Raw genomic sequence first — 11,962 nt, 5'->3', positions numbered from 1 at the left:
TAAGAAGGCACTCTTAACATCCATCTGATAGAGAGTGATGTTATGTTGAGTGGCAAATGAAATTAATAGACGAATAGATTCTAACCTGGCCACTGGTGCAAAGGTTTCTGTATAGTCAATCCCTTCTTGCTGACTATAACCCTGAGCCACCAGTCTGGCTTTGTTCCTTACCACTTCACCTTTCTCACTGAGCTTGTTTCTGAAGACCCATTTTGTACCGATTATATTGAATCCATCTGGTCTAGGAACAAGATCCCAAACATCATTCCTTGTAAACTGATTCAGTTCTTCTTGCATAGCAATTATCCAGTCTGGATCTTCTAGAGCATGATCAACAGAAGTTGGCTCGATCAAAGATACAAGACCTAATTGACAATCTGCATTGTTCTTAAGGAATGCTCTTGTTCTGATTGGATCATCCTTCTTTCCAAGAATGACATCTTCTGAATGACCAGAGATGAGTCTGGATGATCTTCTGACAGATGGTTCTTCAGAAATGCTTAGATTCTCCAGAGAAGCTGATACTTGATCTTCAGATTCTTTGCTTCTGAGAAGCTCTGCTTCTGATGCGTTGCTTCTTGGCTCAACAACTTCTGATATATCAATATCCCAATCTGCAAAATTATCAAACTGCTTTGGTTTTTCAGAACCAAGCTTATCATCAAACCTGATATTGATTGATTCTTCTACAATCAATGTTTCAGTATTGTATACTCTGTAGCCTTTTGAGCGTTCAGAATATCCAAGAAGGAAACATTTTTGTGCTTTGGAATCAAACTTACCAAGATGATCTTTAGTGTTCAGAATAAAGCATACACATCCAAAAGGATGGAAATATGAAATGTTGGGCTTTCTATTCTTCCACAATTCATAAGGAGTCTTATTTAGAATAGGTCTGATAGAGATTCTATTCTGAATATAGCATGCAGTGTTTATTGCTTCTGCCCAGAAATGCTTAGCCATATTGGTTTCATTGATCATGGTTCTGGCCATTTCTTGCAGAGTCCTATTCTTTCGTTCTACAACTCCATTTTGCTGTGGAGTTCTAGGACAAGAGAAATCATGGGCAATACCATTTTCTTTGAAGAATTCTTCAAAGGATCTGTTCTCAAATTCACCACCATGATCACTTCTAACCTTTATGATTTTACACTCTTTTTCAGATTGAATCTGAATGCAGAAATCAAAGAACACTGAATGAGTCTCATCCTTGTGTTTCAAGAATTTTACCCATGTCCAGCGGCTATAATCATCTACGATGACTAATCCATATTTCTTCCCTCTGACAGATGCTGTTTTGACTGGGCCAAACAGATCAATGTGCAAGAGTTCTAATGGCCTTGAGGTAGAAACAACATTCTTAGACTTGAATGCAGGTTTGGAGAACTTGCCCTTCTGACATGCTTCACAAAGAGCATCTGATTTGAATTTCAGATTAGGGAGTCCTCTGACCAGATTCAGTTTGTTAATCTGATAAATCTTTCTCAAACTAGCATGACCTAATCTTCTGTGCCAGACCCACTGCTCTTCAGAAACAGACATAAGACAAGTCACCTTCTGACTCATAAGATCTTGCAGATCTGTCTTATAAATGTTGTTCTTCCTCTTGCCTGTAAATAGGATTGAGCCATCCTTCTGATTTACAGCCTTGCAAGACTCTTGATTAAAGATTATATCATAACCATTGTCACTCAATTGACTGATAGATAAGAGGTTATGTGTTAATCCTTCTACAAGAAGTACATTAGAAATGGAAGGAGAGTTACCAGACTTTATAGTTCCAGAGCCAATTATCTTGCCCTTCTGATCTCCTCCAAACTTGACTTCTCCTCCAGACTTAAGCACCAGGTCTTGGAACATAGACCTTCTTCCTGTCATGTGTCGTGAGCATCCAGAGTCCAGGTACCATGACATGTTGTGCTTTGTCCTTTTTGCAGTCAAGGATATCTGCAATAGGAATAATCTTCTCCTTAGGTACCCACATCTTTTTGGGTCCTTTCTTGTTAGATTTTCTCAAGTTCTGATTGAACTTGGGTTTAACATTGTAAGCAATAGGAGGAACAGCATGATAATTTTTAATGTGAGTTTCATGATATTTCCTAGGTTGTGTCACATGCTTTTTGGTGTGTGTTGTGTGAAAACTTTGAGCATGTGAAGTGTGCCTAATATCATGGGAGTGGCCATACTTGAACTGATCATACAATGGCTTGTATGTGAATTTCATTTCATCAACAAGTTCAAGTTTGTATGGGGTTTCACCCTCAAAACCAATGCTGACTCTTTTGTTTCCAGACACAGCATATATCATAGAAGCTAGCTGACTTCTGCCAATACTTCTAGATAAGAACTTCCTGAAACTTAAATCATATTCTTTCAGAATATGGTTTAGACTAGGAGTGGATTTTTCTGAATCAGAAGGAGATCCAACATTATTGGATAATTTTAAAAGTTTTTCTTTTAATTCAGAATTCTCCAACTCAAGCTTCTTTGTTTCAAATTCAAATAGCTTTTTCAGCTTTTTGTATTTGAGACTAATCTGAGACTTGAGTTCCAGAAGTTCAGTTAGACCGGAAACTAACTCATCTCTAGTAAGTTCAGAAAATACCTCTTCAGAATCTGATTCTGATGTAGATTCTGATCCGTCATCTTCTGTCGCCATCAGCGCACAGTTAGCCTGCTCATCTTCAGAGTCTGAATCATCTTCTGACTCATCCCAGGTTGCCATAAGACCTTTCTTCTTATGAAACTTCTTTTTGGGATTTTCCTTCTGAAGATTTGGACATTCATTCTTGAAGTGTCCAGGCTCATTGCATTCATAGCACATGACCTTCTTCTTGTCAAATCTTCTGTCATCAGAAGATTCTCCACGTTCAAATTTCTTTGAACTTCTGAAACCTCTGAACTTCCTTTGCTTGGTCTTCCAGAGTTGATTTAGCCTTCTGGAGATCAAAGACAGTTCATCTTCTTCTTCAGATTCTGATTCTTCAGGATCTTCTTCTCTAGCCTGAAAAGCGTTAGTGCATTTCTTGATATTGGATTTTAATGCAATAGACTTACCTTTCTTTTGAGGCTCATTTGCGTCCAGCTCTATTTCATGGCTTCTCAAGGCACTGATAAGCTCTTCCAGAGAAACTTCATTCAGATTCTTTGCAATCTTGAATGCAGTCACCATAGGACCCCATCTTCTGGGTAAGCTTCTGATGATCTTCTTTACGTGATCAGCCTTGGTGTATCCCTTGTCAAGAACTCTCAATCCAGCAGTAAGAGTTTAAAATCTTGAAAACATCTTTTCAATGTCTTCATCATCCTCCATCTTGAAGGCTTCATACTTCTGGATTAAAGCTAGAGCTTTAGTCTCCTTGACTTGAGCATTTCCTTCATGAGTCATTTTCAAGGACTCATATATGTCATAGGCCGTTTCCCTGTTAGATATCTTCTCATACTCAGCATGAGAGATAGCATTCAGCAAAACAGTTCTGCATTTATGATGATTCCTGAAAAGCTTCTTCTGATCATCATTCATTTCTTGCCTTGTCAGCTTTACGCCTCTGGCATTTACTGGATGTTTGTAACCATCCATCAGAAGATCCCATAGATCACCATCTAGACCAAGAAAGTAACTTTCCAGTTTATCTTTCCAGTATTCAAAGTTTTCACCATCAAATACCGGCGGTCTAGTATAACCATTGTTACCGTTGTATTGCTCAGCAGAGCCAGATGTAGATGCAGGTGTAGACTTTTCACTTTCATCAACCATCTTTTACTGAAGCGTTTTTCTCTTCCTGAATCTTTTCTAAACACGGTTAAGTGCTTGCACCTTAGAACCGGCGCTCTGATGCCAATTGAAGGATAGAAAAACACTTAGAAAGGGGGGGTTTGAATAAGTGTAGCTTTAAAAACTTGACAGATAAAAATAAATTGCACAGTTATTTTTATCCTGGTTCGTTGTTAACTAAACTACTCCAGTCCACCCCCGTAGAGATGATTTACCTCAACTGAGGATTTAATCCACTAATCGCACGGATTACAATGGTTCTCCACTTAGTCAACAACTAAGTCTTCCAGAGTCTTCTGATCACACACTGATCACTCCAGGAACAACTGCTTAGATACCCTCTAAGACTTTTCTAGAGTATACTGATCCACACGATCACTCTAGTTACAACCTGCTTAGATAACCTCTAAGACTTCCTAGAGTATTCTGATCCACACGATCACTCTAGTTCCTTACAACTTAATGTAATCAATTCTAAGAGTATTACAAATGCTTCTTAAAAGCTATAATCACAAACTGTGATATTTCTCTTAACGTTTAAGCTTAATCTCACTAATATATTACAACAGCAATGTAGTGAGCTTTGATGAAGATGAAGATTCTGAGCTTTGAATTTGAACAGAGTTTCAGCAAGTTAATAGGCGTTGTTTTGTTCAGGATCGTTAGAATTAATTAACCTTGCTTCTCATCAGAACTTCATATTTATAGGCGTTGGAGAAGATGACCGTTGAGTGCATTTAATGCTTTGCGTGTTCCGTACAGCATCGCATTTAATGTTATGCGCTTTTGTCAACTACCTCGAGCCTTGTTCACGCTGTGTCTACTGACGTAGCCTTTAGTAGCTTTTAACGTTCCTTTTGTCAGTCAGCGTAGCTTGCCACTTGTACTTTCTTCTGATCTGATGTTTGTGAATACAACTTTTGAATATCATCAGAGTCAAACAGCTTGGTGCATAGCATCTTCTGATCTTCTGACCTTGAAGTGCTTCTGAGCGTGATACCATCAGAACTTCAGTGCTTCTGTTCTCTTGTTCTTCTGATGCTTCCATAGACCCATGTTCTGATTCTGCTTCGACCATCTTCTGATGTCTTGCCAGACCATGTTCTGATGTTGCATGCTGAACCCTTTGAGACAAAGCTTCTGAGCGCTGAATTATGCATACTCTTTATATATTTCCTGAAAAGGAAATTGCATTGGATTAGAGTACCATATTATCTTAAGCAAAATTCATATTATTGTTATCATCAAAACTAAGATAATTGATCAGAACAAATCTTGTTCTAACACATTCCAACAAGCACTTATCATGCAAGAATTAGAGCATAGGCATTATGAGCACAACGTCAAAAATAACTCGTCACCGAAACTCAATTTTGTTCAATCAAACACCATAGTCATGTATCATCAATCAGAAACTCATTATCTCATGCTAGAATTCAAAATTAAGCATAAAACCTTCACACATTCAAACAATCAAACACTTAGCATGCGATTTCTTGTATCATAAGCAACATGAATGTATCATCAAGGACAATTCACCGGTAAATCTCGAATTCAATCAAATAATCAAGATCAACACGAATCATTCGATCAGCAAGCAAATATCATCATCAACTATCATAGATCCATCATCCACAATCAAAAATCATCATGATCAATATCGAATTAAGCAACAAAAACAATGATCTAGCAAGGTTTATAGTGAATTTACCGGATCAAACGAAGAAAATGAGATTGGATGAACACGAACGCGAACACGACGCGAACACAAACGAAATCCAAGGTATGAGAGAGGGAGATTGGCGCGCCCTAGCCTTGGGAGAGAGAGAGATTCGAATTTGACGATCAATGAGAGAGGAGATTCTTCACTCTTGTTTTGATCTTCATTTGTTCTTGAGATTTGATCTTGAATTGATGAAGATTGATGAAGGTTTTGTGAGTTTTTGTGGTTTTGATCCAAGAAAATTGAGAGAGAATTGAGAGAAAGTGTTTTTTGATCTTTTGGGTGAAATTGAAGTTATGAGAGAATGTGAAGAAAAATGACTTATATAGTGAAGGTAGTGAAATGTCCAAAACGCCCTTAATTCTCTTACTTTTGCTCGTTTTCGAGGAAACGTGAATCGGTGCGAAATTTCAGAGCGGGACCGGCGTCAACTCGAAGATGAAGAAAATTGTAGATCATAGCCGCGAGAATCGTCTCAATCGGATAAGCGACGAAGAAATTACGAGCGTTTGAATGACGAGAAACGTCGATTCATCTGGTGCGACTGTGCAGAATTTTGTGCGTACCGCTCAAAGAACTCGATAAAACCCCATCTTCGACTCAAAATCTGACTTGGCACGTGTGACGAAGAATCGAAGCTAACGAAATTTCTGAGAAAATGCCGCCGAAATGGACTTCATACGATAAAAATCGAAAAAGTTATGAATTTTCGAACTCGGGGCGACATACTCGAAAACATACTTTTTCCGAAAGATTACGGCGTTCAATAAAATTCTGAGAGTTTTCAGTGCATAATTGGCCTTTTGTCCGAACATAAGAAATCTTGGTAATGATGGTACGGAGCTCCAATTAAATTTTCAAGCAAATCCGAGTAGCGGATTAGGAGATATGAATTTTCCGAGACACGAAACCATACATTCAGCACCATTTTTCATCATGAATTCTCAAGTAACTAGCAAATCTGACAACCTTCCTCAAAGAACTGGATTCCGAGTCGAACACAAAAATTGTAGATATCGTCGAAACAGTTGGGCCTTCGCGGGAATTTAGCTCATATCACTTTCAAAATAAGACTTGTGAATTTTCTCGTATTTCCGCTGTTTAAACCATCTTTTACATCGCATTTCTTTAAAACCACGAGAACTCTTTATTGATTTTCTTCGATTTTTGAATGACGAAATAAACGTCATTATTAACTTATAGCTCCAATAAGGAGGGCAAATTTTGGGGTGCAACACAGAGGCAGTCGTCGTGATGGAGATGATCGTCACTGATGCGGGCCGTGCGGCGGCATACAGGCGGCAGAGGAGGTCCCAGGGAGAGAGGGTTAGACATACCCAGTAGGGTTCCGGGTTTATTTTTTTTGTTTTCGGATTGTATCTCTCACACACTATTACTATTTGGATCGGCTTGTATATATTATTTGGATTTAATTTATCATATTAGTACTTTCTGTTTATATGTCGCTTATTTTATTTGGTGTTTTCCTTTAATTAAAAATACGAGAATGTTTCGAAAAACATAAAAAAAAACACAGTTTCTGCATAATTCGGAAGTGCATTTCCGAAACCCCCCAAAATCTGAAAAAAGGTGTTTTCGGAAGTGCATCTCCGAAAACACCCCCCATTTGGTGTTTTCGGAGATGCACTTTCGAAGTCTGAGAAAATTTAAAAAAAAAAAACTTCGGAAATGCATTTCCGAAGCAGGGGTAAAGTGGGGTTTTCGCTAGGGGTGACCCCCATAGGGAGGTGTGTAAAGAAATATTCAAAGTAAAACCAGAATTTTTTCTTTAATATTATATAATATACAGGGACGGATCCAGGAATTTTAATAAGTGGGGTCAAGGTCAATTTTTTTATACAAAAATTAGAATCAAATAATATAATTATTCATAAAAAAACATATAAATACTTATGTGTAAAATAATGATAATGTATTTCTAAAAAGTTAAATATTACAAAACAAAATACTAATGTATATAAAGAATTATAATTGCTCTCTACGTGTCTTCATATTTTAAAATTGCTGTTAAAAAATTTCATTTTCAACACCATCAAATATATCACTTTCTATGTATTATGCAAATTTAGTTAAAAAAAACTATACAACTTCATCATGCCTTTTTAATTTATATTTACTTTTGAAAATAAAAACAATAAAGTAAAGTTAAGTGTCAGATTTATGTTTCCTAGAGGATAAAATTTAAAGTAAATGAGTGGTGTGGGGACATTAAGATATTTTATGTGGGGTCAATATATCAATAATTATTATTATAGAGAGGAGAGAGATTAATGTGTAAAAGTTAAAAAAAATTAAAATTATTAATTCTCTCTCAGTGTTTGCAAAGTTCCAGTAACTATTTTATTCTTCATCTCAAACATTACTAACCTTTCACTCTCTCTCTTATTGTTAAAATTTCATTTTCTCCTCTAATTTTTCTATTTGGCTTTGATACATTTGTTTATGGGTGATTGAAAATCTAAGGTAAAGTGACTATTTTAATTTTCCCTTATTTTTTCTTCTTTGTTGATTGAACCCTAAAACCCCAATTTATTAAAAAAAATCAAATTTCTCAATTTATCATAATAGCTTCTTTCATAATCAGTTAGTTTCAATGTTATATTTATAATATTAGTATGAATAACTATTTTAGATGGTTTCATTGATCTCTTTATAGGATGAAGAAATTTTTTCCGGTACTTTCTAGAGACAAAGCTACTTCTTCGGCTAACCTAGAAGCATCAGAAACTCAACATCCAAATGAGAGTATCAAAGTTGTTGATTACGAATTGTTGGAAACGAATCCAAAAATTAGACTTCCAATTTCAAATTATCATCCTGACATCCAAAATGAGGTAAGAAAAGCTTATTTAAAAATAGGTCGTCATCAACCTCCTCACAATTTCGTTTACCCATGGTCTATTCAAGGTAAATAAAGACGTCGATTTTGCAAAAATTGGTTTGATTTGTATGATTGGATTGATTATAGTGAATCTAAGGATCTAGCATTTTGTTTGCCATGTTTTTTGTTTAAAAACGTCTCTAAATATGGGGGGATCACTTTGTGGGAGACGGTTTTGGTGATTGGAAGAATGCTCAAAGATTGGCTAATCAGGATACATCTTCTAATAGTCATGTTGATTGTGTGCATATGGGTTATGCTCTCATGAACCCAAACCAAAGTATTAAAGCCGCGTTTGTTAATCAAACTAAGCAAATGAATGTTGAATATCGTGTTCGTGTAAACACATCCCTTATAGCTACTAAGTTTCTCTTGAGGTGTTGCATATGCCATTTAGAGGGAATGACGAGTCCCTTAACTCTTTATTTAAGGGACCATTTCTTGAGTTGGTGGATACTTTAAAGGAAATTAACTCAGAGATAGCTAGTGTAATAGATTGTGCTTCGGGAAATAACCTTATGACTGCCCCTAAGATTCAAAGGGATCTTGCCGCTGCTTGTGCATGTGAAATTACTCAACAAATTATATGTGATATTGCAGATGATGTGTTTTGTGTTTTGATTGATGAATCTGGTGATGTTGTTGGTAAAGAACAAATGGTTGTTGTTATTCGCTATGTTAATAGTGAAGGTTTGGTAAAAGAAAGGTTTCTTGGTATTGTAAGTGTTAAAGAAACAAGTGCTAAGTCACTTAAGGAGGAACTTGAGAAGTTGTTGTCTATTAATGGCTTGAGTTTATCTAGCATTAGGGGGCAAGGGTATGATGGAGCTAGCAATATGAGAGGTAAGTTTGGTGGTTTGAGAACTTTAATCCAAAATGAGAATCCATATGCTTATTATGTGCATTGTTTCGCCCATCAACTTCAATTGGCACTTGTTGCATGTGCTAAGACTCACAAAGATGTTAGTGGTTTTTTCGGTAAGGTCAATATGTTTGTTAATTTCATACGATCTTCTAACAAGAGACAGAAATTGCCAGGGGGTAAATAAGTAACTCAATTTGCTAAACTGATTGAAGAGGGTCAGATAGAGACAAGTAGTGGATTAAATCAAGAATCATCTATTGCTAGAGCAGATGACACTCGTTGGGGTTCCCACTTTAGGACTCTCACTAGTTTGATGAGTTTGTATGGTGCCATTATTGGGGTACTTGAAGAAGTTGGGAATGATACGTCATTTGAAAAATATGGTGAAACTATGCTTTTGTAAGATGTGCTTCAATCCTTTGATTTTATCTTCATGTTATATATGATGGTTGAAATTTTAGGATTTACAAATGATTTGAGTGTAGCGTTACAAAAGCGTGATCAAGATCTTTTGAATGCTTTGTCACTTGTCAATGCTACCAAACAAGAATTACAAGAAATGAGGAATGATGGATGGGAAGAACTTATATCTAAGGTTTTGGAAATTTGCAATAAGCATGATATTGATGTACTTGATATGGATGCACCGTATGTGCAAGGGAAGAAACCTAGGAGACATGCTACAACTTCTAGTGTTTCTAATTTGCATCATTATAAGCATGATTGTTTGTTTAATGTTTTAGATCTGCAGTTGTATGAGCTCAATGCTAGGTTTGATGAAGAGAATACTGAACTCTTACAATGTGTTTCATGTTTGAGTCCTTCATCATTATTTGCAGCTTTTGATGTGAAAAAACTACTAAGGATGGTTGAACTTTATCCAAATGATTTTGTAGATGTTCTGGAAGTGGTGGTGCGACATCAACTTCAAAATTATGTTAGAAATGTTAGAGGTGACCCAAAATTTGCAAAGTTAAAAGGACTTTCAGATCTTTGTGCAAAACTTATGGAAACAAATAAGTGCAACACATTTGATATGGTTTATAAGCTTCTGAAGTTAGCTTTAGTCTTGCCGGTAGCAACTGCAAGCGTGGAGCATGTTTTTTCAGCTATGAAGTTTGTGAAGAGTCAATTATGTAACAAAATAAGTGATTAGTGGTTAAATGACCGTCTTGTAACTTTTATAGAAAGAGATGTTCTTGGAACAATTAACAATGATGTTATTTTAGCTTATTTTCAAGAAATGGATGGTAGACGATTTTCATTGTAATTTATTGTATTAAACAATATTACTTTTTTATTTTCAATATGATTTAGTTTGTAGTTTCTTTTATGTTTAGCCCCACCAATATATATTGTCTGGATCCGCCCCTGCGGCCAGGTCTCGGATGGGATTGTGAAATGAATCGCTCACTCTAAGAGTGTGTTTGGATAAAACATTTTAATGAGGAAAAATAAATTTTTTGAGGAAATTTAAAGTGACTTGACCAAAATTTATTTGGATAAAAAAAATAGAGAAAGTTTAAATGAATGAAGTATTTTATTCAAGTTAAATTTAAGGAATTTCAAATGACACCAAAATGTAAAAAAAAAATGCACTTATCACCACAAGTTGAGGAAAAGGAGATGATAAATGCTGCAAAACTATTTACAAAATAGCTACAATTTGGCACTTATCACGGAGCTTTGGGTATCTTTGAGAGGTTGAAGCTAATAGTCGATATTGGTTTTTCGAAGGTTGAGGTGAATACGAATTATAGGGTGGTTGTTGAGGTGTTATCCAAAGCAAGAAAGAAGTTAACTGGCTTTTCAAATCTGGAACAACAAATTCTCCATTTGGTGGCTGCCATTGAAGACGTTGAGATCACTTTTGCGTGTAGGGAGACTAATGGTTGCGCTAACTCTCTCGCTAGTCATGGGAGATCGTTGAAAATTGTTAGCCAGATTTTTCATGAGATTCCTGAGTTCTTGATGAAGAATTTGAAGATCAATTTAGATGATATTTTAGTTTCTAGACTTATTTTTGCTTAGTTTTTTATGTTGTTTTGGACTTCGGTCCTCCCTACTATAAAATAATAATAATAATAATAATAATAATAATAATAATAATAATAATAATAATAATAATAATAATAATAATAATAATAAAATATATAATTACTCTTACTCTAATTTTAATGTAAAAATGTGCACTCAACGTCTTTATCCTTAATCATTTTGTAAAAAAAAAAAAATCTCTGACCTTAATCTTAATTAGTTTGCAAGCTTAGCATATCTGACTTTAATTCTCTTAGGTTTAATAATCTTGAGCAAATGTTTCAAAGGTGCTAGCTGTTTACTTACATTATTAGTAACATACACCTTTATCTCTAAACTAAACCGCACATTGTTTCAATGATTTCTTGATTAATTAACTAGATTATTTTCTTAACGTGTTTATGCAGAGAACATGGAGTGGAATCGTGTTCATTGACCATGGAGAGTGATAATTAAGCACTTAATTAAACCTTAATAGGATTGAGTTCACAATTCTAGTTACCTTGAGGGATTATATACGAATTAATAATTCTAATGATGGCTTCTGAAGATTTGATTGCATATTCACGTAAGGAATATAAGGATTTATATATAGTTTGATGTGAGAGAATTAGTGAATTATTTGATAAGGAAATTAAAAGTTCCGCCATCACCTTCTGC

The 11,962-nt window shown here is 35.5% G+C and overlaps 1 pseudogene; it reads left to right on the top strand.

Moving 5' to 3' along the window:
* The first annotated feature begins 7,423 nt into the window (after positions 1 to 7,423).
* LOC131651007 (uncharacterized) lies at positions 7,424 to 11,296 on the top strand (annotated as a pseudogene).
* Positions 11,297 to 11,962: the final 666 nt, after the last annotated feature.

The sequence above is a fragment of the Vicia villosa genome, linkage group LG2 (genome assembly GCF_029867415.1).
Source record: "Vicia villosa cultivar HV-30 ecotype Madison, WI linkage group LG2, Vvil1.0, whole genome shotgun sequence".
NCBI classification, from domain to species: Eukaryota; Viridiplantae; Streptophyta; class Magnoliopsida; order Fabales; family Fabaceae; genus Vicia; species Vicia villosa.
This window is presented reverse-complemented; position numbering and strand designations above follow the sequence as displayed.